Source organism: Bos taurus, chromosome 3, assembly GCF_002263795.3.
Source record: "Bos taurus isolate L1 Dominette 01449 registration number 42190680 breed Hereford chromosome 3, ARS-UCD2.0, whole genome shotgun sequence".
NCBI classification, from domain to species: Eukaryota; Metazoa; Chordata; class Mammalia; order Artiodactyla; family Bovidae; genus Bos; species Bos taurus.
In genome coordinates, this window is record NC_037330.1 from 81,510,790 (window position 1) to 81,537,265 (window position 26,476).

The 26,476-nt window shown below is 41.3% G+C and overlaps 1 protein-coding gene across 2 annotated transcripts in view; it reads right to left on the reverse strand.

The window, feature by feature from the left end:
• The window catches only part of ROR1 (receptor tyrosine kinase like orphan receptor 1), a 469,060-nt gene that overhangs the window by 178,117 nt on the left and 264,467 nt on the right, over window positions 1-26,476 (reverse strand). The window lies entirely within an intron of this gene.

Genomic DNA, 26,476 nt, shown 5'->3' on the forward strand with positions numbered 1-26,476 from the left:
ATGTATGAGGCTTTTAGAAGAGAGTTAGGAATCAACTAGAAGATCGGATTATATGACTTGTTGTTCAGTCACTAAGTCCTGTCTGACACTTTGCAACCCGATGAACAGCAGAGCACCAGGCTCCTCTGTCCTACACTGTGTCCTGGAGTTTGCTCAAACTCATGTCCATTGAGTCTGTGATCCTATCTAACCACCTCATCTTCTGCTGCCCACTTCTCCTTTTGCTTTCAATCTTTCCCAGCATCAGGGTCTTTTCCAATGAGTCAGTTCTTCACATCAGGTTGCCAAAGTATTAGAACTTCAGCTTCAGCATCAGTCCTTCCAATGAATATTCAGGGTTGATTTCCTTTAAGAGTGACAGTTTTAATCTCCTTGCAGTCCAAAGGACTCACAAGAGTCTTCTCTAGCACAATTCAAAAGCATTAGTTCTTTGGCGCTCAGCCTTCTTTATAGTTCAACTCTCACACCCATACAGGACTACTAGAAACATTCTGTAGCTTTGCCTATATGGACCTTGCTCAGCAAGGTGTTGTCTCTGTTTTTTAATGTGCTGGATAGGCTTGTCACTGTTTTCCTTCAAGGAGGAAGAGTCTTTTAATTTCATGGTTGCAGTCACTGTCTACAGTGATTTTGGAACTCAAGAAAATAAAAATTTGTCACTGCTTCCACTTTTCCCCTTCTATTTGCCATGAAGTAATGGGACCAGATGCAATGATGTTAGTTTTTTTAATGTTGAGTTTTAAGCCAGCTTTTTCACTCTCCTCTTTCACCCTCATCAAGAGGCTCTTTAGTACCTCTTTGCTTTTTGCCATTAAAGTGGTATCATCTGCATATCTGAGGCTGTTGATATTTCTCTGGCAATCTTGATTCCAGCCTGTGATTCATCCAGCCCAGTATTTTGCATGATGTACACTGCATATAAATTAAGTAAGCAGGGTAACAGCCTTGACGTACTCCTTTCCCAATTTTGAACCAGTCAATTTTTCCATGTCTGGTTCTTTTTTTTTTTTTTAAACTTTACAATATTGTATTAGTTTTGCCAAATATCGAAATGAATCCGCCACAGGTATACCTGTGTTCCCCATCCTGAACCCTCCTCCCTCCTCCCTTCCCATACCTTCCCTCTGAGTCGTCCCAGTGCACCAGCCCCAAGCATCCAGTATCGTGCATTGAACCTGGACTGGCGACTCGTTTCATACATGAAATTATACATGTTTCAATCCCATTCTCCCAAATCTCCCCACCCCTCTCCCTCTCCCACAGAGTCCAAAAGACTGATCTATACATCAATGTCTCTTTTGCTGTCTCGTACACAGGGTTATTGTTACCAACTTTCTAAATTCCATATATATGCGTTAGTATACTGTATTGGTGTTTTTCTTTCTGGCTTACTTCACTCTGTATAATAGGTTCCAGTTTCATCCACCTCATTAGAACTGATTCAAATGAATTCTTTTTAATGGCTGAGTAATACTCCATTGTGTATATGTACCACAGCTTTCTTACCCATTCATCTGCTGATGGACATCTAGGTTGCTTCCATGTCCTGGCTATTATAAACAGTGCTGCGATGAACATTGGGGTACATGTGTCTCTTTCCCTTCTGGTTTCCTCAGTGTGTATGCCCAGCAGTGGGATTGCTGGATCATAAGGCAGTTCTATTTCCAGTTTTTTAAGGAATCTCCACACTGTTCTCCATAGTGGCTGTACTAGTTTGCATTCCCACCAACAGTGTAAGAGGGTTCCCTTTTCTCCACACCCTCTCCAGCATTTATTGCTTGTAGACTTTTGGATCACAGCCATTCTGACTGGCGTGAAATGGTACCTCATAGTGGTTTTGATTTGCATTTCTCTGATAATGAGTGATGTTGAGCATCTTTTCATGTGTTTGTTAGCCATCTGTATGTCTTCTTTGGAGAAATGTCTATTTAGTTCTTTGGCCCATTTTTTGATTGGGTCATTTATTTTTCTGGAGTTGAGCTGTAGGAGTTGCTTGTATATTTTTGAGATTAGTTGTTTGTCAGTTGCTTCATTTGCTATTATTTTCTCCCATTCTGAAGGCTGCCTTTTCACCTTGATAATAGTTTCCTTTGTTGTGCAGAAGCTTTTAAGTTTAATTAGGTCCCATTTGTTTATTTTTGCTTTTATTTCTGATATTCTGGGAGGTGGGTCATAGAGGATCCTGCTGTAATGTATGTCAGAGAGTGTTTTGCCTATGTTCTCCTCTAGGAGTTTTATAGTTTCTGGTCTTACGTTTAGATCTTTAATCCATTTTGAGTTTATTTTTGTGTATGGTGTTAGAAAGTGCTCTAGTTTCATTCTTTTACAAGTGGTTAACCAGTTTTCCCAGCACCACTTGTTAAAGAGATTGTCTTTAATCCATTGTATATTCTTGCCTCCTTTGTCAAAGATAAGGTGTCCATATGTGCGTGGATTTATCTCTGGGCTTTCTATTTTGTTCCATTGATCAATATTTCTGTCTTTGTGCCAGTACCATACTGTCTTGATGACTGTGGCTTTGTAGTAGAGCCTGAAGTCAGGTAGGTTGATTCCTCCAGTTCGATTCTTCTTTCTCAAGATAGCTTTGGCTATTCGAGGTTTTTTGTATTTCCATACAAATTGTGAAATTATTTGTTCTAGCTCTGTGAAGAACATCATTGGTAGCTTGATAGGGATTGCATTGAATCTATAAATTGCTTTGGGTAGTATACTCATTTTCACTATATTGATTCTTCCAATTCATCAACATGGTATATTTCTACATCTATTGGTGTCCTCTTTGATTTCTTTCACCAGTGTTTTATAGTTTTCTATATATAGGTCTTTAGTTTCTTTAGGTAGATATATTCCTAAGTATTTTATTCTTTTCGTTGCAATGGTGAATGGAATTGTTTCCTTAATTTCTCTTTCTGTTTTCTCATTATTAGTGTATAGGAATGCAAGGGCTTTCTGTGTGTTGATTTTACATCCTGCAACTTTACTATAATCATTGATTAGTTCTAGTAATTTTCTGGTGGAGTCTTCAGGGTTTTCTATGTAGAGGATCATGTCATCTGCAAATAGTGAGAGTTTTACTTCTTCTTTTCCAATTTGGATTCCTTTTATTTCTTTTTCTGCTCTGATTGCTGTGGCCAAAACTTCCAAAACTATGTTGAATAGTAATGGTGAAAGTGGGCACCCTTGTCTTGTTCCTGACTTTAGAGGAAATGCTTTCAATTTTTCACCATTGAGGATAATGTTTGCTGTGGGTTTGTCATATATAGCTTTTATTATGTTGAGGTATGTTCCTTCTATTCCTGCTTTCTGGAGAGTTTTTATCATAAATGGATGTTGAATTCTGTCACAGGCTTTCTCTGCATCTATTGAGATAATCATATGGTTTTTTTATTTTTCAATTTGTTAATGTGGTGTATTACATTGATTGACTTGCAGATACTGAAGAATCCTTGCATCCTTGGGATAAAGTCCACTTGGTCATGGTGTATGATCTTTTTAATGTGTTGTTGGATTCTGATTGCTAGAATTTTGTTAAGGATTTTTGCATCTATGTTCATCAGTGATATTGGCCTGTAGTTTTCTTTTTTTGTGGGATCTTTGTCAGGTTTTGGTATTAGGGTGATGGTGGCCTCATAGAATGAGTTTGGAAGTTTACCTTCCTCTGCAATTTTCTGGAAGAGTTTGAGCAGGATAGGTGTTAGCTCTTCTCTAAGTTTTTGGTAGAATTCAGCTGTGAAGCAGTCTGGACCTGGGCTTTTGTTTGCTGGAAGATTTTTGATTACAGTTTCCATTTCCGTGCTTGTGATGGGTCTGTTAAGATTTTCTATTTCTTCCTGGTCCAGTTTTGGAAAGTTGTACTTTTCTAAGAATTTGTCCATTTCTTCCACGTTGACCATTTTATTGGCATATAATTGTTGATAGTAGTCTCTTATGATCCTTTGTATTTCTGTGTTGTCTGTTGTGATCTCTCCATTTTCATTTCTAATTTTATTGATTTGATTTTTCTCCCTTTGTTTCTTGATGAGTCTGGCTAATGGTTTGTCAATTTTATTTATCCTTTCAAAGAACCAGCTTTTGGCTTTGTTGATTTTTGTTATGGTCTCTTTTGTTTCTTTTGCATTTATTTCTGCCCTAATTTTTAAGATTTCTTTCCTTCTACTAACCCTGGGGTTCTTCATTTCTTCCTTTTCTAGTTGCTTTAGGTATAGAGTTAGGTTATTTATTTGTCTTTTTTCTTGTTTCTTGAGGTATGCCTGTATTGCTATGAACTTTCCCCTTAGGACTGCTTTTACAGTGTCCCATAGGTTTTGGATTGTTGTGTTTTCATTTTCATTAGTTTCTATGCAAATTTTGATTTCTTTTTTGATTTCTTCTGTGATTTGTTGGTTATTCAGCAGCGTGTTGTTCAGCCTCCATATGTTGGAATTTTTAATAGTTTTTCTCCTGTAATTGAGATCTAATCTTACTGCATTGTGGTCAGAAAAGATGCTTGGAATGATTTCTATTTTTTTGAATTTACCAAGGCTAGATTTATGGCCCAGAATGTGATCTGTCATGGAGAAGGTTCCATGTGTGCTTGAGAAAAAGGTGAAATTCATTGTTTTGGGATGAAATGTCCTATAGATATCAATTAGGTCTAACTGGTCTATTGTATCATTTAAAGTTTGTGTTTCCTTGTTAATTTTCTGTTTAGTTGATCTATCCATAGGTATGAGTGGGGTATTAAAGTCTCCCACTATTATTGTGTTATTGTTAATTTCTCCTTTCATACTTGTTAGCATTTGTCTTACATATTGCGGCGCTCCCATGTTGGGTGCATATATATTTATAATTGTTATATCTTCTTCTTGGATTGATCCTTTGATCATTATGTAGTGACCATCTTTGTCTCTTTTCACAGCCTTTGTTTTAAAGTCTATTTTATCTGATATAAGTATTGCTACTCCTGCTTTCTTTTGGTCCCTATATGCATGGAAAATCTTTTTCCAGCCCTTCACTTTCAGTCTGTATGTGTCCCCTGTCTTGAGGTGGGTCTCCTGTAGACAACATATGTAGGGGTCTTGTTTTTGTATCCATTTAGCCAGTCTTTGTCTTTTGGTTGGGGCATTCAACCTATTTACGTTTAAGGTAATTACTGATACGTATGATCCCGTTGCCATTTACTTTATTGTTTTGGGTTCGAATTTATACACCCTTTTTGTGTTTCCTGTCTAGAGAATATCCTTTAGTATTTGTTGGAGAGCTGGTTTGGTGGTGCTGAATTCTCTCAGCTTTTGCTTGTCTGAAAAGCTTTTGATTTCTCCTTCATATTTGAATGAGATCCTTGCTGGGTACAATAATCTGGGCTGTAGGTTATTTTCTTTCATCATTTTAAGTATGTCTTGCCATTCCCTCCTGGCTTGAAGAGTTTCTATTGAAAGATCAGCTGTTATCCTTATGGGAATTCCCTTGTGTGTTATTTGTTGTTTTTCCCTTGCTGCTTTTAATATTTGTTCTTTGTGTTTGATCTTTGTTAATTTGATTAATATGTGTCTTGGGGTGTTTCGCCTTGGGTTTATCCTGTTTGGGACTCTCTGGGTTTCTTGGACTTGGGTGATTATTTCCTTCCCCATTTTAGGGAAGTTTTCAACTATTATCTCTTCAAGTATTTTCTCATGGTCTTTCTTTTTGTCTTCTTCTTCTGAGACCCCTATGATTCGAATGTTGCAGCATTTAATATTGTCCTGGAGGTCTCTGAGATTGTCCTCATTTCTTTTAATTCGTTTTTCTTTTATCCTCTCTGATTCATTTATTTCTACCATTCTATCTTCTAATTCACTAATCCTATCTTCTGCCTCTGTTATTCTACTATTTGTTGCCTCCAGAGTGTTTTTAATTTCATTTATTGCATTTTTTTATTATATATTGACTCTCTCTTATTTCTTCTAGGTCCTTGTTAAACCTTTCTTGCATCTTCTCAATCCTTGTCTCCAGGCTATTTATCTGTGATTCCATTTTGATTTCAAGATTTTGGATCAATTTCACTATCATTATTCGGAATTCTTTATCAGGTAGATTCCCTATCTTTTCCTCTTTTGTTTGGTTTGGTGGGCATTTATCCTGTTCCTTTATCTGCTGGGTATTCCTCTGTCTCTTCATCTTGTTTAAATTGCTGAGTTTGGGGTGTCCTTTCTGTATTCTGGCAGTTTGTGGAGTTCTCTTTATTGTGGCATTTCCTCACTCTGTGTGGGTTTGTACAGGTGGCTTGTCAAGGTTTCTTGGTTAGGGAAGCTTGTGTCAGTGTTCTGGTGGGTGGAGCTGTATTTCTTCTCTCTGGAGTGCAATGAAGTGTCCAGTAATGAGTTATGAGATGTCTGTGGTTTTGGGGTGACTTTAGGCTGCCTGTATCTTGGAGCTCAGGGCTGTGTTCCTTTGTTGCTGGAGAATTTGCTTGGTATGTCTTGCCCTGGAACTTGTTGGTCCTTGTGTGGTGCTTGGTTTCAGTGTAGGTATGGAGGCATTTGATGAGCTCCTGTCAATTAATGTTCCTTGGAGTCAGGAGTTTGGACTTAAGCCTCCTGCTTCCAGTTATTGGTCTTACTTTTACAGTAGTTTCAAAGCTTCTCCTTCTATACAGCACCATTAATAAAACATCTACATTAAAGATGAAAAGTTTCTCTACCATGAGGGTCACCCAGAGAGGTTCACAGCGTTACATGGAGAAGAGAAGAGGGAGGAGGGAGTTAGAGGTGACCCGAATGAGATGAGGTGGAATCAATAGAGGAGAGAGTGGGCTAGCCAGTAATCTCTTCCTTATGTGCACTCCACAACTGGACCGCTCAGAGTTGTTCACAGAGTTATACAGAGAAGAGAAGAAGGAGGAAGGTGACAGAGGTGGCCAGGAGGATAAAAGTGGGGAATGAAAAAGAGGGAGACAGATCCAGCCAGTAATCAGTTCCCTAAGTGTTCTCCACTGTCTGGAACACACAGAAATTCACAGGGTTGGGTAGAGTAGAGAGGGGTTAGGGAGGAGACACAGGCGACCTGGTGGAGAAAGGGGAGAGTCCAAAGGGAGAGAGAGCAGTCAAGCCAGTAATTTCGCTCCCTAGTGAAAAATGGGTACTGAAGATTGGGTTCTTAAGGTACAAAATTGGTAACAAATACATAAAAGCAAAAATTAAAAATCTAGAGTAGAGTTTGGAATTTCTTAAATACGATGTTAAAGAAAAGAAGAAGGAAAAGAAAGAGAGAAAAAACGAACAAACAAAAACAAACAAGGTCACGAAAATTATAAAGAAAATATAGGTACAAAATTGATAACTAATACCAAAAAGCAAAAGTTTAAAGTCTAGAGTAGAGTTTGGAATTTCAAAAATACAATGTTAAAAAAAGAAGAAGAAAAAGAAAGAGAGAGAAAAAACAAACAAACAAAAACAAAGTTACATGAATTATAAAGAAACTACAGGCACAAAATTGATTACAAATACCAAAAAGCATAAATTAAAAATCTAGAGTTTGAAATTTCAGATATGTAATGTTATTTAAAAGAAGAAGAGAAAGAAACAGAGAAAAAGAAAAAAAAAATAGGGTCACAGAAATTATAAAAAAAAAAAAAAAACTATAGGTACAAAATTGATAACAAATACCAAAAAGCTAAAATTAAAAATCTATAGTAGAGTTTGGAATTTCAAAAATACAATGTTAAAGAAAAGAAGGGGAAAAAAAAGGTAAAAAAAAATTATAAAAATATATATATATATGAAGTTTGCTTTAAAAAAATAGGGTCTTTTTTTTTGGAAAGTAATCAGTTATAAAAGTGAAAATTAAAGGAATAATAGAGGACTTAAAATTTTTTTTTTTAATTAAAAAAAAGAAAGAAAGAAAGAAAGAATGATCGTAAAAATAGTAAAAATATATCTAGGACTTTCTCTGGTTTTGTTGTAAGTATTGTGGGTTCAGTTCATTTTTGGCTAATTCCTTGGTCCGACTTATATTTCTCAAGATCTATAGGCCCCTTCCTATGTAGTTGGTACTAACCTCAGGGTTTTAATCTATTGCCTGTAGCTTCCAAGGCGGTTCCCTCTGTTATAGCTTCTTCTGTTTGCTGGTCTCTTCAGTGTCTGGTTTCTGCCCTGACACAAAGGGGACGGTGGAGGACACTTTTTTTTTTTTTTAGGCTCACTTGTTCAGTCACGCTGTGGGGAGGTAGGGAGGGATGCTGCAAACAAATAACACTGGCGTGTGCTCTCAGTGCCTCAGCCACACTGGGTCTGCCCCCGGCTCACGGCACGTGTAGCCTCCCTGCCTACACTGCTCAGGCTCTAGATTGCTCCGCCAGGAACCATCCGTGGCTGGCCCTGGGCTGCCTGCACCTCCCAGGTCCAAGCCGCTCAGGTTCAGGCACTCAGGTAGTCCTCAGAGGCGCAGACTCGGTTGGGCCTGCGTTTCATGCCCTTCCCAGATCCGAGCAGCTCAGGTGATGAGGTGTTTGGCGCCACGATTGCTGTGACTTATCGCCTCTCTGCCACTCGGTTATCTAGGTGTGCAACCGGCACACCTTCTCAGGCAGATGTTGACCGTCCAGACCCCCAAGAAGTTTTAGTTAGCAAAGAAGCCTGCTTACAGTTTTATAGATAATGTCTCTCTGGGGCTGCGATTGTCCCCTTCCGTCTCTGGCTGCCTGTCACTGGAGGGGGATGGTCTGCCGCCCGCTATCTCTGTTCAGTCCTTTGTTCAGTGCGCGGGCCTGGCGGTATCTTAGGTTAGGGCTGGCTTTTTGCGTGGTAGATATCCCACAGTCTGGTTTGCTAGCCCAAATTATTTTGCTCAGATAGTGCTCAGGGTATTCAGGCCAGATCTTTACTCTAAGTGTTGCAGCCCGCACCGCGCCTCCCTGCCCAGCCCCGGCTTGCTAGTGGCGTGTGCAGGCATCTGTGCTGCTTCTCCGCTGGGGGAGTTACTGTAGGGCTCACAGTGTGCAGGTTTTAACTGTTTATTTATTTTTCCTCCCTGTTATGTTGCCCTCTGTGCTTCCAAGGCTCCGCACAGATTCGGCAATGAGAAGGTTTCCTGGTGTTTGGAAACTTCTCTCTTTTTAAGACTCCCTTCCAGGGAAGGAACTCCGTCCCTCCCTCTTTTGTCTCTTTTTTTTGTCTTTTATATTTTTTCCTACCTCCTTTCAAAGACTTGGGTTGCTTTTCTGGGTGCCTGATGTCGTCTGCCAGCATTCAGAAGTTGTTTTATGGAATTTACTCGGCGTTTAAATGTTCTTTTGATGAATTTGTGGGGGAGAAAGTGTTCTCCCCATCCTACTCCTCCGCCATCTTAGCTCCTCCTCCCATGTCCGGTTCTAACTGTTGCTTCTTGACCCATATTCAGGTTTCTCAGGAGACAGGTAAGCTGGTCTGATACTCCCATCTTTTTAAGAATTTCCCACAGCTTGTTGTGCATCTATGGGGCAGTTTATCTGGGAGATACTGTGTGACCAAGCTGTGGAGATACAGTTGACTCTGGCACTAGATTAATTTGTTGCTCTTTCTAGGGCTGGGAATATTATTCAACTTGATCCAGATTTTGAAAAGGAAGTGTTTACTTATATCTTCAAGAAAATATAAATCCTTCTATAACCCTGGGGAAGGAAAGGCCTTCCTAACCATGACATCAAAGTAAAAAATCATGAAGGAAAGGATTGCTAGATTTGCTTTTGTAAAGTTAAAAGTTATCTGTATGAAAAAGGAACACATAACATAGCAAAATTAAAAGCTAGTTTTAAAGATGCAGATTTCAAAGCAGTAAAAAAGATAAATACATTAATAAAGTGAGAAAAAGGAATGGATATTCATTGAGGAAAAAATGCCACTGAATGGAGAAAAAAATTCAACCTTAGTTATCAAAGAAATGAAAGTTAAAATAACAATGACATTCCATTTTTGCTTTTAAAATTGATAGTGACTAAAAAAATGACAATACTTAGCTCAAGTGAAAATAAGTAGAATGGTGCATTCTCCTACACTGTTGCTGCTGCTAAGTTGCTTCAGTCGTGTCCGACTTTGTGCGACCTCATAGACAGAAGCCCACCAGGCTCCCCTGTCCCTGGGATTCTCCAGGCAAGAACACTGGAGTGGGTTGCCATTTCCTTCTCCAATGCATGAAAGTGAAAAGTGAAAGTGAAGTCGTGAGTCTTGTCTGACTCTTAACGACCCCATGGACTGCAGCCCACCAGGCTCCTCCGTCCATGGGATTTTCCAGGCAAGAGTACTGGAGTGGGGTGCCATTGCCTTCTCCGACACTGTTGCTAGGGACTGTAAATATGCAGATAGATTTTAAAAAGTTAAAATATAGTTGATTTACAATGTTGTGTTAGTTTCAGGTATATAGCAAAGTGATTCAGCTACACACACACAAATATACACACATCTATATATAAATTCTTTTTCAGATTCTTTTTCCTTATGTGTGTCTGCTGCTCAGTTGCTCAGTCCTGTCCGATTCTGCAGCCTGTCCATGGGATTTTTCCAGGCAAGAACACTGGAGTGGGTTGCCATTTCCTCTAGGGGAATTTCCTAACCCAGTGATCAAACTCACGTCTCCTGTGTCTCCTGCATTGGCAGGCAGATTCTTTACCACTGAGCCACCTGGGATGCATACAAAATACTGAGAATAGTTTCCTATGCTATACAGTAGGTCATTGGTTATTTTATATATAGTAGTTTGCATATGTTAATCCCAAATTCCTAATTTATCTCTCTCCTTCCCCTTTCTTCTTTGGTAACCATAATTTTTTTTTTTAATGTTTGTGACTTTGTTTCTATTTTGTATATAATTTCATCTGTATCATTGTTTTTTCTTTTTTTTAGATTCCACATATAAACAATATCATATGATATTTGTCTTTGACTTACTTCACTTAGTATGATAATTTCTAGGTTCATCTATGTTGCTACAAATGGCATTATTTCATCCTTTTTTATAGCTGAGTAACATTACAGTTTGTTATGTATACACACACACACATATATACTGGATATACATACATATATACACATATATCCATATGTATGTGTGTGTATATATACACACACACACACCATATCTTTATTCATTCATCTGTAATGGACATTTAGATTGCTTTCATGTCTTGGCTATTGCAAATAATGTTGCAATGAACATTGGGGTACATGTATCCTGTTCTCTAAACCTCGCCTTCTCCCCATCCCCAGCCAAAATATTTGTCTTTACCTGAATAGACTTTATCACAAAGGCAAGAACAAAACACCCACAAATAAAAAACAACATTGTCAATAACAACAAAAAGCATTAGAATCTGCCTGTGATGCAGGAGACCCAGGTTCAATCCCTGGGTTGGGAAGATCCCCTGGAAAAGGAGATGGAAACCCACTCCAGTATTCTTGCCTGGGAAATTCCATGGACAGAGGAGCCTGGTGCACTACAGTCCATGGGGTCACAAAGAGTCAGATGTAACTGAAGTGACTAACACACACACTTCAATATACACACGTTACCAAGATTTCACCACTTACTTTTGTTTTCATGATTCTTTTAACACACATACTTGATAAGCAGTTGGAGATGATTTCTAATAACTTAGTCATTCTTTTTTTTTTTTTTTTTGGCCACACCACATGGCATGTGGGATCTTAATCCCCTAAACAGGGATCAAACCCATGCCCCTACAATGAAAATATGGAATCTTAACCACAGGACTGCCAGGGAAGTCCCTACTTAGTGGTTCTTGATGTAAAAACAAAGCCTGGGGGAATTAATGTAAGTCACTTTACAGTTTGCAGAGCACAACATTATCTTATTAGGATCTGATAATGATCCCAGTGGACATTATTCTGTGTGACCGCTGAGAGCACTAAAGTTCCAAGAGGTTAAGTGACTGGCCCAAGTTACTTTAGTTAGTGGGCAGGCCAAGACTCTTACTTGGATTAGGGGCTGCAACTCTAAATAAAAACAGCCCTGGCATGGAGATTTCAAATTCATTTTTATAGCACACAGTACCAGCAGTAAAGAATAGTAGGATAAAAGCGTATCAATGTCTCTTTTACTTATTTTGAATTTTCTTATTTTTATTTAGGCAAAATTCAAATAATGTGAAAGGAACCATTTTAAAGTGAATTACAAAATTCAGTGTCATTTAGTATATTTGTAGTGTTACACTACCACCACTTCTATCTATTTCCAAAATATGCCCCTCATCTGAAAAAGAAACCCCAGACTTGTTAAGCAGTTCTTATTCTCCCTCATCCCAGCCCCTGGCAACAACCTAATCGTTTTCAATCTCTAGGCATTGCAGTATTCTGGATATTTTTTTTACATGAATGGAACATGGAACTTTTTGCATCTGACTTCTTTCACTTAGTGTAACATTTTTGAGGTCCATCCACTCTGAATCTGTATCAGTATTCCACTCATTTTTATGGCTGAATAATATTCTGTTGTGTGCATACCACAACTTGTCAGTGTAGTCACCCACTAATAGACATCAACTGAGCGACTGAACTGAACTGAATGGACATCAAGACTGTTTCTATCTTCTGGCTATCATTAACAGTGTTACTATGAACGTGCAAGTCCATGTATTTGAGTACTTGTTTTTTATTTTCTTATGTATTGTACTTATATTTTATCTGACTACAAGAGTACAGGATATTTATTGAAGAAAATGCAGAAATTAGAGCAAAAACACATATTAGAAAAATCACCTAAGGGTAATTAAGAATACCCTCTTCCAGAAAGGATTTTCATAAGCTTATAATGCCATTATTTTTTACCTTCCAATGAACATGGATTATTACTTTAGAACTAGGTAGTCATGGAGAGTATGGACTTTGAGGTCAGAAAAATCTGGATTTGACTCTTGGCTCTGCCATTTATGAGCTGAGTCACTCTACTTCTCTAAGCTTATTTTCCTGCCTAGAAAAGTGGACATAATACTACCTACCTCACAGGGTTTTGATAGCACATTAAATGGGATGGTATTGTGAGTAAAATGTCTAATACAGTGCCGGGGACAGAGAGGGAACTCAAGAAGGATTAGCTGGAACAGAACTTTCCACACAGGAGTTTGCTGATACCACCAGGAAGTGAAGCTCATGTGAGAAATTTTGTGTTTTCACTACTCTGTTTTACTACAATGCCTGGCACACAGCTAGCACTTTATAAAAACCTGCTGAAGGAATAAGGGAATATAAGAGTTGGGGGAAAGGACTGAAATGAGAGACCTGCGAAGGATCTCCAGGAAAACACAGCTTTCTGATTTCAGAGGATAAGTAAAGGCCATGGATAAAGAATTCTCGCAAATCAACTGGTATTCTACACAACTGTACTGCAAAGCCTGGAGTGGATCAGGGTTGATGTAGGGCCCCCAAAATGAAATCATTTGCAGAAAATGGTCAGAAAATAAGTTAGTCTTAGTTGCAGCAATCAGGGTCAGAGCTAGGAGCCCTCTGAGGCACGCGGCGAGTTGAACTTCCTAAGCTGCTGGGCCAGCTGAGGCTCGGGGCATTTTTTCAAAGCAAATGAAGCATTTGATGGAATAAACCCAAGCAAAGAGATATTAAAGCATGGGGCCTTGACAGGAACTGCCCTGAAGTAATATCACTTGGAACTAAAGAGATGATTAGTGAGCTTCTCAGGGCTCTACAGGAAATCTTGCCTGGCACAGGAATGCAAAAATTTCCAACCTTGTCTAAAAACAGTTCCCCACACTCCACTGCCTCAGAATGATGTCTGTAATGGGTTGCAGAGCTCACTGCCTGCTGAAGGCCTTACTGCCTTCCTCCTATTGTGTGCCTTATCCCAAGCAAAAGACTTGCCTTGTATCTGGACTGGCTTCTCCTGAAGTGCAGGAGGACTAAAATGAAGTTGTAGACGTGTTACCTCTCAGGAAACAGGCCAGAAGAGCTGCAGAGCAACCCTGACCTCAGGTGGCTATTAGCTGGGCCTAGCCAAGGAGGATGTACCCTTTGTTCCAGGGTTACAGTCTGTTTTTATACAACTATGCTTTCATAATTCTCCTTTAAATCATCTATCATGGCTTCAATTAAATTATTTTTAGTATAGCACATGTGTAAATTAATTATTAAAATGTCTCTTGAATTTAGTGTATGTGTGCTTAGTCCCTCAGTCCTGTCCAACTCTTTGCAACCTCATGGACTGTAGCTCGCCAGGCTCCTCTGATCATGGAATTCTCTAGGCAAGAATACTGGAGTGGGTTGACATTTCCTTCTCCAGGGGATCTTCCTGACCCAGGGATCGAACCACGTCTCCTGCATCTCCTGAATGCAGGCGGATTCTTTACCATTGAGCCACCTGGGAAGCCCTTTAAGAGTTTCTGAAGGCAAGACCATTTCTGTTTTGTTCATTATTGCATCTTTAGACCCTAGAAAAGGCTTTGTCCATGGTAGGCATGCAATATACATTTGTCGAGCAAATGAATCTAAGATATTCTAGTACAAATTCCAATTCAGTTTGGAGGCATTAGACTATATTGGGGTAAGGACACGGGTTTGAATTCTAGTTTCACAGCTTGTGATATTAGGCAAATTGTTGAAATTGCTTTTATTAGTTTCCTGATTTTGCTGTAACAAATTACTACAAACTTGGTGGCTTAAAACAGCAGAAATTTATTCTGTCACAATTCTGGAGGCTGCAAGTCCAAAATCAGGCAGAACCCTGCTCCCTTTGGGGACCATATTCATTCTTGCCTCTTTTCATTTTCTGGGGCATTGCTGGGTTGTGGCTCTACCACTCCAATCTCTGCAGCCTCCCCTGTGGGTCTGTAGGAAATCTCCCTCTGCCACTAGCTTATATAATGACACCAGTAGACAGTTAGGGCCCATCTTGACATGCAGGATGATCTCCTCTCAAGGTCCTTTCCTTAATTTAATTACATTACCAACACTGTTTTTATAAATAATAAAAATTTAATAGGATCTGGGGATTAGGATGTGGACATATGTTTTGGGGGGGGGCACTATTCAGTGAATTTGGAGAAGGCAGTGGCACCCCACTCCAGTACTCTTGCCTGGAAAATCCCATGGATGGAGGGACCTGGTAGGCTGCAGTCCATGGGGTCGCTAGGAGTCGGATACGACTGAACGACTTCACTTTCACTTTTCACTTTCATGCACTGGAGAAGGAAATGGCAACCCACTCCAGTCTTCTTGCCTGGAGAATCCCAGGGACAGGGAGCCTGGTGGGCTACCGTCTATGGGGTCGCACAGAGTCGGATATGACTGAAGCGACTTAGCAGCAGCAGCAGCAGCATTCAGTGAATTACATTTGTCCATGGCTCAGTTTGTTTATCCATAAAATGGACATAATATCTCTTAGAATTATCATGAGGATTAGATGCAATAATACATGTAAATCACTTTATGTGTTTACAGTACATAAAAAACTCTCAGTATATGGTAACTGTGGTGTTACTTTATAAGGCAGGAAAATATTATTCCCTATGGCCACATTAAATAAGTGATGGAGTTATGCCAACTTATTCAGACATCTTCAAAAGTATGTTAAGTCAATATCAGTGTCAATCTATCTCTATATTTATTTATTAATAGTCAGGTCTGGGACCTAGCTCAGCCCTCTTACCTCTGTCATCACATTTGTGCTCAAGACAACCCTGGCAGTCTGGTGTTCTCTCCCATTTTACAGATAAAAAGGGCAAAAAAACCAAACAAACAAAAAAAAACCCTCAAAAGTAAAGCACAATTTTCAAGAAATTGAGTTAGCCACAGAGCTCAAATATAAACCAAGGACTTCTCACTCCAAGCCCAGTTCTTCTCTGTATTACCTCAGAAAATTAAGCACAGAAATGGAGAAAGTTCCAAGCATCTGTACCTGACTAAATCACTTGTTAGAACACTATGGTAAGATCTGTAGGTTAGCCTAGAACTCTATACCAGTGGTTCTCCAGCTTCGCTGCACATTAGAATCACCCAGAGAGCTTTTAAACCACTCAAGTCAGACTGTGTATGAGAAAAGTGAAATGAGAATGAGGGTGGGGAACAGACCTAGGCATTGAATGTTAGTCACTCGGTCTTTGAGACCCCATGGACTGTAGCCCACCAGGCTCCTCTGTTCATGGAATTCTCCAGACAAGGATACTGGAATGGGTAGCCATTCCCTCTCCAGGAGACCTTCCTGACCCAGGAATCGAACATGGGTCTCCTGCATTACAGGCAGATTCTTTACCATCTAAGCCACCATGGAAGCCCAGACCTAGGTATTAACAACTTTTTAAATCATCCCAGTCACAGCAGGGGTTAAGACCTACAGCTCTATCAGTGGACCTCAAACTTTGAAGAGAATCAGAATCACCTGGGAAGCTGATTTAATTATAGAGACTTAGGGTCTAGTCTGCTTCAGTGAGCCTGGGTCTCTCCAGGTGATTCTGAGACTAGCAGTGTTAGAGGACAATGAGTCTAAAGTACCTTTCAATTCTGATGTTCTGATTTTCACCACTCATTTATTTATCTATTCAAATATCTGTACCAATTCGATGGATGAGTTTCGGCAAGCTCCGGGAGTTGGTGATGAACACAGAAGCCTGGTGTGCTGCAGTCCACGGGGTCGCAGAGTTGGACACGACTGAGCGCCTGAACTGAACTGACTAGAGTTAGAGCTACAGGGACGCAGAAATAACACCTAACTTCTGATGTCAAGGGGTTCACAGCCTGGCAAGCTACTCTTGTGGCTCTGAAAGCACTTTCCATAGTGCCCTTCCTGACTGACCCTCCTATTAGAATGGCTGGGCCATGAGGGCTTTCTTTGACATGGAAAAGATGCTTAATGCATATTCCTTGCACGAGAGAGGAAGGAGAAAGAAAATGAAAATATATACGTGGAATCAGCATTCCCCAGCAGTGCAATGGGGCATGACCACTTCCCCTACAGAGTAAGACGTGATTTTCTGTGGGGGATGGTGGGGTCAGGAAAGATTTATTCCAAGTGATGAATTTGTACAGGGTATTTAAGGGTGGCAAGTGGGTGGGAGGGTACTCTTACCATAGCGAATAGCAGAATTTTCACAGTGGCTTTAAATAGGATGGGGAACCATGAGTGACTGGTTCCAGAACACAGCAAGAAGGAGTGGAGGGGGTGGAGAGATGGATGTTGGGGCAGGAGCCTCATGGCATTTTGTAGAGTCTCTTCTCCCTCCCTTGTCAAGCAAGAGGCCTCTAAGTCCAAATGTCCTTTCGAGTCCTCAAACAAAGGTTGACCAGTCCTGTAGGCCCAGGACTACAACTGCTACTGCTACTAAGTCACTTCAGTCATGTCCGACTCTGTGCGACCCCATAGACGGCAGCCCACCAGGCTCCCCTGTCCCTGGGATTCTCCAGGCAAGAACACTGGAGTGGGTTGCCATTTCCTTCTCCAATGCATGAAAGTGAAAGGTGAAAGTGAAGTCGCTCAGTTGTGTCTGACTCTTCGCAACCCCATGGACTTCAGCCTACCAAGCTCCTCCATCCATGGGATTTTCCAGGCAAGAGTACTGGAGTGGGGTGCCACTACAAAGGCCTCCTATAATCCCTGTGAGTAGGACTCTAGTCCACAAGTTTCTAGAAGCAGCTTGAGGCCAAATTCCAAAGCCATTTCTGAAGTGGGTGCTCAGGAAGGTCTCTACGTAGGCAGGTTTAAATCTAGTCGAAGACATCAGCAAGACAAAGCTTGCCTGGAAGTATCAAGAAACGTTCTCTCTGCTGCTTCCTGATTGTTTATCAATGCAAGACTGTGATTTGTCTTTGTGAGGAATGGGCTTCCCAGATGGCACTAGTGGTAAAGAACCCGCCTGCCAATACAGGAGATGTAAGAGATGCAGGTTCAACCCCTGGGTTGGGAAGATCCCCTGGAGGAGGGCATGGCAACCACTGCAGTATTCTTGCCTGGAGAATCCCATAGACAGAGGAGCCTCATGGGCTGCAGTCCATAGGGTCACAAGAATCAGACATGACTGAAACGACTGAGCATACACACACGTACACACTGAAAATAGTACCAAGTGAGTAAGGAATCTGAGACCCATGGTAGGAGGTAGATTAATCTCTATCCTGATTCTAAATGGTAAGCACAGGAGCATAAACATCTCCAGGCTTGTTCAATTGCCACTCTGTCTCAACTGGGCTGTAGTTGCTGGGGGAGCTCTGTGCCCCTCACACAGCCATGCTGGCCATTTGCAGAACACCCGAGGGCCCCAGGCCTCTCAGCTGAAAGCCCCACTGACAGCAGCACACCGGGGAAGGGAGAGAAGTCTGATGGAAGGAGTGGTGCTGAGAGCTGGTGCTAGAGCTGGAATGACAGCTGGACAGAGTACTGAATGGGAGGCTGACTCCTTCTGCCCCAGGGGTGGTGTTCAGTGGCCAACTTCTCTCCTTGGAGCAGGCTTTGAAGGATCAAGATTATCCATAAAGGGTCCTTTCTATTCTATTTTATGACAAAATCCCACAGTTCTCATCTTGGAGGTTCCCTTCCCTAAAGTGAAAGGACCTGTCAAGTAAAGAGGATTAACAAGAGTCCTGGAGAGAGGAGCTTGGTTGAAAAGGAAATGATTCCCATGTCACATGCTTCCATGCTGGGTTCCAGGCAAAGGGACTGAAAGCTTGTATTGAGTCAATGAGGGGTAAACCAGACGCAGTAGAGTTAGCAAGAAGCTCCCTTGCTTCCTTATCAAGAAGGGGTTCGTCTCACTGCTTCCAAACCTAGACCAGATTTTCCCCTACTTTTTAAAATCATTATAAAGGAAAAGGAAACTATGGATGACCAGGAAAAGCTTATCTGAGGAGATGACAATTAGTTCAAGACACAAAGGAGGGAGAAAGCAAGAGAAAGGGGATTCTGGACAGTGCCGTTGGTGAGGAAAGCACTTTGTTAGAGGCAACTAAAGGAAGCCAGTGGAGCAGAGACAGCAAGACAGAACAGAGCAGAGTGAAGTCTGAGAGTCAGAGGCAATGCTGGATCATCAGAGCACTGTTCGAATATACCCAACATCTGCCTGACCTGGGGTTTCCTCACTTGTTCTGGGGTCCCATTGCTATCCTTCATGTAACCATTACACTTTGGACTTCTAACCTATAAAGTTTTTCTCCACAGGAGGGAGATTATTTAAAATATAGCCTTTCTTGAGCGTTAATGATGAGATTATAATCAATAATGCTTATCCATTACACATAAAGTACTTGACATATTTTTAAGCATTATACACACACAAAATTGGGGCTTCCCAGGTGGCACTGGAGAAGGCAATGGCACCCCACTACGGTACTCTTGCCTGGCAAGTCCCTGGACGGAGGAGCCTGGTAGGCTGCAGTCCATGGGGTCGCGAAGAGTCGGACACGACTGAGCGACTTCACTTTCACTTTTCACTTTCATGCATTGGAGAAGGAAATGGCAACCCACTCCAGTGTTCTTGCCTAGAATCCCAGGGATGGGGGAGCCTGGTGGGCTGCCGTCTATGGGGTCAAACAGAGTTGGACACGACTGAAGTGACTTAGCAGCAGCAGCAGCAAGTGGCACTAATAGTAAAGAACACATCTGCCAAACAGGAGATGTAGGAGATGCAGATTCAATCCCTAGGTCTGGAAGAGGAAATGGCAACCCATTCCAGTATTCTTGGAGAAATCCATGGACAGAGGAGCCTGGCAGGCTACAGTCCATGGGGTCGCAAGGAGTCAGACATGACTGAAGCAACTGAAGCACACACACATACACACACAAACACACAAAATCAGTTTTCAAAAAATTTCTTTTAATAAAAACCAGTTCCTAGAACATTAAATCTTGTATAGATATAAAAACATTTCCTCATGTTGCAAGGAGAAAACATAGGTTAGGAGATTCATCTGAGGTTCTAGCTGTTGGTTCATTAGAACAGCAGCTTTGAACAGAATTATAATGCAAGTGATATGTGTAATTTTTAATTGTTTAGTAGCCACATTAAAAAAGATCAGGTGAAATTAATTTTAATAATATATATATACATATATAGTTGCTGCTTCTTCTTTTTTAAATTTATTTTTATTTGGAGAATAATTGCTTTATAATGTGCTGTTTTCTGCCATACAACAATGTGAATCAGTCATAAGCATACATATATCCCCTCCCTCTTGAACCTCCCTTCCACCCCACTATCCCACATCGCTAGGTCATCACAGAGCACCAGGCTGAGTTTCCCTGAGTATTTCACTAAATTTGATATATGGGAAATGATAGTTTTAATGATTGGATTTCTATAACTGTTTAAGTGATTGATTTATATAGTCAATTAAAAAGTTATTAATAAGGTATTTTAAGTCTTTTTCCAATGAGATAAGCCATTGAAATCTGGTTTAGGTTTTATAGTCACACTGATCTCATTCTGGACTGGCCATATTTTAAGTACTCAACAGCTACAGGTGGCTAGTGGCTATCATACTGGACCCTATAGCATTGAAGCCTTAGAGAAGAAGGATTGATAACTCTCTTTTTATAGGTGTGAACATTGACGCCTAAAGCTTAATTTACAAGTCACTGAACTGGTTGTGGATTTGAGCTGTGAGTAGATTCTAAGTTTTTTGTCAAGTGTTCATTCAATGGATCATACTACCCTCCCCTTGGGAATAAGAAGGGGTGGGGGCAATAGCATTACCTGCAATGAGTAGCTATTTGTTCTAGAGACTACGGTGGGACTGTGCGTGTGTGCATGCTTAGTTGCTCAGGCCTGTCCAACTCTTCGTGATCCCATGGACTGTAGCCTGCCAGGCTCCCCTGTCCATGGGATTCTCCAGGCAATAATACTGGAGTGGGTGCATGCGTGCATGCTCAGTCACTTCAGTCATGTCTGACGCTGTGTGACCCCATGGACCACAGCCTGCTAGGCTCCTCTGTCCATGGAGTTCTCCAGGCAAGAATACTGGAGTGGGTTGCCATCCCCTTTTCCAGGGATTGAACCCGAGTCTCCTGCATTGCAAGCAGATTCTTTACCATTTGAGCCACCTGGGTGGGGCTTTAGACTCTATGTAACCCTTTGGAGTGAGACTACTTCTCCCATTTTCTATATAAGGGTTATATAGCCTCCAAGTGCTTTTGTAGTGGCAGGATGATATCAGTCTTTCAAAGCAAACAGTGCTATCAATATTTAGAAGACAATGCATAAGATTAAAGCCTGTTGAACTTGGGTGGTTTAGAATACCACACGGATATCCCCAGAAATTCCTTTGACAAGCTACTAGTCCTAGGAAGACTATACTTTAGCTTGCCAAGTACCAAGACTCCTGATCCAGTTCATTCATCTCTGGCCCCTTCACCCACTGCCCCTGCTCCAGAAACATATAATTAGAAGACAAAGAAAGGACTCAATTGCCCCAGGAGGTCTAGCTGTGAACCAAACTCCAATGTCATTTAAATAGACTCTTTATGTACCAAGGACAAATCTAGTAACAGAGAGCGGGGACCAGAGGAAGCAACCATTCCCTGAGTCAAGGCCACAGCCCTTGACAGTGAGCTAAGGGGCTGAGGCCAGCATGTATCTGTCTACTGCAACCACGCAAGCAGGTATCCTAGGGCACAACCCAAGAGTGACCCACAGATGTGTTAGCTGGCCAGGAAAACAATCTCAGCTGATAAAGACCAAGGCCTCTGCTCCACAGGTGAGCAAAAGGAAGCTCAGAGTCATAGTAACTCCAGAGTTCATGCTCATAAGAACTTTGCTGTATGCCTCCCTGCTATGTGTAAAGCTCCGAGCTGGTAGAGAAAGCCAGCTCTTAAAAAAGCAAAGCAGGACAAAATACCCCCAAATCTAGTCTGTCAGCACAGAGAACTATTCGCAGTTGGAATCAGGCCTCAGTATTTTTTTTTTAAGCTGAGGCTCCCTCCCTTTCTGCTACCTACGGGTGCAATTTCCAGTGCTTTCTCCAAAAGAAACATTTGGCTTTCTATAGAGAACCTCTGAGACCTCATGTGACTGAAAATGGAAGAGGGGGAAAGAGGCCCTCCTCACGCCCCACCCCAAAACCCCCATGGGGAAGCTGAGGTTAGGCCCCTGTAGATCGATTTATTTTAGGAGGCACTTGGTTCTGAAGCATTTGTTTCAGAAATTACCCCTGTGCCCCATCAATAGTAGCTTTCAACGGCTCTTCCCGGGTGGCCTTGTCTCTTTTAAATTTCATTTCCTGTTGGAAAGGATAAACAGGTAACTGTTTAATGCCACTGACTGGACTCATTTAACAGAAAACCAGGATCAGCATGAAGCTGGGGAACCAGAGTGGGACTGATGGGTGAAACAGAGCTGAGAAGCCAATCTGGGATTACAAGTGGAATAGAGCAGGTCGATGAACAGAAAGGCATTAGAGAATACCAAGTGACAGACTTTTATTTTACTTCTTCTCCATGTAAGGGCAATTGTCCCACTGGAGGAGGGAATATGAATGCAAGGGAGATAGCGTAATCAGCTGCCATGTTGGGCATGGCTCCCTGGACTTAGCCTGGAGGCCTTGGTGGGAATCCTGGCACTACCACTCATCAGCTTTGCCCTTCAGCCAAGTTCTTTAACCCCCTGAGCCTCAGATGCCTGCCTGTTCTACTGCACAGGATGCTGTGAATTCAAATGATGCCTTCACATGCTTGGCAAGTGCCCCACCCCTAGTAGGAATTCACACATAATAACTATAAGTTGGCACAGATGGTGTTGGAACCCATACAATTTAACACATGTTTTCCACTACACACCAGGCACTGTGTTGGGCAATAAGAGCTGCCAAAGGATAAGAGAGCCCTGACTTTAAAAGAGATGGGCCCAGAATTGATGTCAATACAGCCTGGTAAGGATTTGCAGCAAAACATATATGGGGCGATATGGCACACCCACATTAAATGTTTTGAGGTATTATTGATAGCATGGTCAATGGGGTCAATGAAAGGACTCATAATTGTCTATTTCTCCCTCTAGAAGGCAAAGTCCACCAAGGCTGGAATGTTGTCTTAGTGTCTGTCTAAGCACTGTGGGGAAAAGCGGGTGAGGGAATGGCTAAGGTGATGTTCTAATCTCTGAACTACCGTATTATCTTGAATCTATCTTTCAGTTCACCACTTCTCTCTACAGCTGAGTACATCTACTGTTTAACGCATTTGATGAATTTTTAATTTCTATAACTCTATTTTTAAATTACAGAATTTCTATTTAGTTCATGTAAAATGTCTACTTTTCGGTCATCTTATCCTGTACTTGCCCTATGGTTTCTATTTCCTCTTTTACCAGAAAACATGTTAAACATACTTACTCTCTCAAATTGATCTATTGCTTGTAGTTTCTAAGATAGGAACTTCTCCATGTCTTTTGTCTGACTCTCACTAATGGTGGCTTTTTCCCTCTCTTCTACACACTAAAATATTTAAAAGTACACTTAACATCAGGAGTTTTGTTGTTTTGTGGTTTTGAGTTTTTAAATTTTGTTTTTTGTGGTAAACCCATGCAACATAAAAATGTTGAGACATTTTTATGACTTGGCTTTAGGCTGCCCCTCTCAGGATCTCATAGTTTAATCAATTCCAGACACAGTTTTTACATTATCTTCTTGGTTTGTGGCTTGTGCACTATAAGAGAAGTACCCCAACCCCATACCCATGTAGAGCATAGGCTGGGGTTTTAATTTTTTTGAGGGTGATCCCAGTGGCCCAGCATAGTTGACAGACTTCCCTATTCAATCTTCGGCAGAAATTCCCTTATTTCATGCTAAGGCCCTTCATTCTTCATTGACAGCCTTGGTAAGGAGTTTGTTTCCTATTGCCTCAGCTCTCATCCCCATAGGATTCTGAAACTCTAGCCCCCTAAGAATCATACATATTTCCCATGTTTTCACAGGACCTTTTGTTTCATTCCTTCCCACTGATCACTGCTTGCTCTTCATTTCAGGCACCTGGGGATTTCTCCTTTCTGCACACCAGCCTGGTGATGGATTTTTTCCCCCTTGTATATTTACACTAACATCTCTCTGTGATCGGAAGGAATGTCCCTTGACAACTCTATCCGACTAGAAAGATTTCATTATGCCTTTAGATACTAGTCTTTCTCTCTCAGCTCTGAGTTCATGATGGACAGAAACCTTGGTCTGATTCATCTTTTGATCCTGATTCTTCAGACTATGCCCAGATCAGAGTAGGAAGCAATAAAGATTTCACCATTCAATGAACAAACGAATCAATCGTCTTTCACTTACACTCTCAATGGGAAGTAGAGATCATACACTAAATATCTTCTAGAGAAAGAAGACATCAAGAAGCCCTGGAAAGCCATTCATGCTCTCTGGGAGGCCATGCTAACCGATCAAAGGAGTTTGGCCACTGCCTTAGTTTCACCCTTTGATCAGTAGGTTCTCTACTCTTGATAGTACTTCTTTCTTGAAGGGCTGCTGCTGCTGCTGCTGCTGCTGCTGCTAAGTCGCTTCAGTCATGTCTGACTCTGTGTGACCCCATAGACGGCAGCCCACTAGGCTCCCCCATCCCTGGGATTCTCCAGGCAAGAACACTGGAGTGGGTTGCCATTTCTTCTCCAATGCATGAAAGTGAAAAATGAAAGTGAAGTTGCTCAGTCGTGTCTGACTCTTAGTGTCCTCATGGACTGCAGCCTACCAGGCTCCTCCATCCATGGGATTTTCCAGGCCAGAGTACTGGAGTGGGGTGCCATTGCCTTCTCCGAATTATAGTGCTAGTCTGCTAGAAATTCATAGTCTGGCAGGCTAGGTTCTTACTGGTAGCTTTGTTGCCTTTTTAGCACATACTGATTTCCTTCGGGGCTTCCCAGGTGGCTCAGTGGTAAAGAATCCACCTGCCAATGCAGAAGATGCAAGAGACGTGGGTTCGATTCCTGGGTCAGGAAGATCCTCCGGAGCAGGAAATGGCAACCCACTCCAATATTCTTGCCTGGAAATTTTCATGGACAAGGAGCCTGGAAGGCTACTGTCCATGGGGTTGCAAAGAGTCAGACACGACTGAGCACACACACATTATGTCCTTCTAGAGCCATAACTGGAACTTGATCAGCAACATGTAATGTGTAAAGATATATACTTCTTTCTGTTGGTTCCATAAAGAGCTTGCCAAGTAAATTCACATACTCGAAAGCCCCTGGCACAGTGCTTAGCACGGAGTAGGCACATTTAGTGCACTTATTTCTTCTTTTCCATTAAAAATATCCACAAATATTTGTTGAAAATCTATTGCCTCCTAAGCACTATGCTTGGTGCTGAAGATGGAGAGGCGTAACATATTTTACGTCTCTGTTTTAATTCTTACTTAGAAAAAGAATGTCCAGGGACTTCCTTGGTGATCCTATGGTTAAGAATCTGCCTTGCAATGCAGGGGATGTAGGTTTGATTCCTGGTCAGGGAACTAAAATCCCACATGCCATGAAGCAACTAAGCCTGTTCATCACAACTAAGGAGCCAGTGTGTCATAACTAAGACCTGACACAGCCAAATAAATAAATATTGTTTTAAAAGAAAAAGAATGTCCACATCAAATTTGACAATAAAAATTACTGCAAATGTCCTCTGATCTAAGGTGAAAAGACATCTCACCTCATCCTGCCACTCTAAAATGCCTAAAAAGTATAACCAGCAAACTAAATTTGCCTATTATTGTTTTATAAAGTAACAGTCTCTTTCCTTAGGGAGCAAATCCAACTCCCATTGAATACATGAGCAGACAAAGGAGAACTGATCATACAAGGCAATTTTTGACAGTGACTTTTGAGCTCCTTTCATCACTATAATTCCAGAACCTAGAATCACACCTGAATTAAATTAGAAACTTGATAAGACTGTTGAATGTGAGTATTCTTACACATATATATGGATATAGCCCATCCATATATATGACTCTAGATACAGTAAGACTCACTCATCATTCCACACATATTTATTGAGAATTTCTTATGAATGAGAGTATGTACTAGATTTTTTGATAGAGACAGGAGAAAGAAAAAAAAGAACAAAATAGATATCCTACCTACAAGGAATTTCCAGGTGTAAGGGCAAGATAGACAATTATGTAAATCACCATGATATAACACAGAAAATGCTAAGAGATGAACATAAGAAAAGACTGTGGGGTTCCAGTACTCTTCCCTGGAAAATCCCATGGATGGAGGAGCCTGGAAGGCTGCAGTCCATGGGGTTGCTGAGGGTCGGACACGACTAAGTGACTTCACTTTCACGCATTGGAGAAAGAAATGGCAACCCACTCCAGTGTTCTTGACTGGAGAATCCCAGGGACGGGCGAACCTGGTGGGCTGCTGTCTATGGGATCGCACAGAGTTGGACACAACTGACATGACTTAGCAGCAGCAGCAGCAGCATGGGGTTCCAAATACAGAAAGGCTACTTCCTGCTGAGGGATTAGATAAGACTGTGGCTAACATAGACTATATGCTCAAACTTAAGTAATGTGTTACCTGGTGGCTCAGACGGTAAAGAATCTGTCTGCAATGTGGGAGACC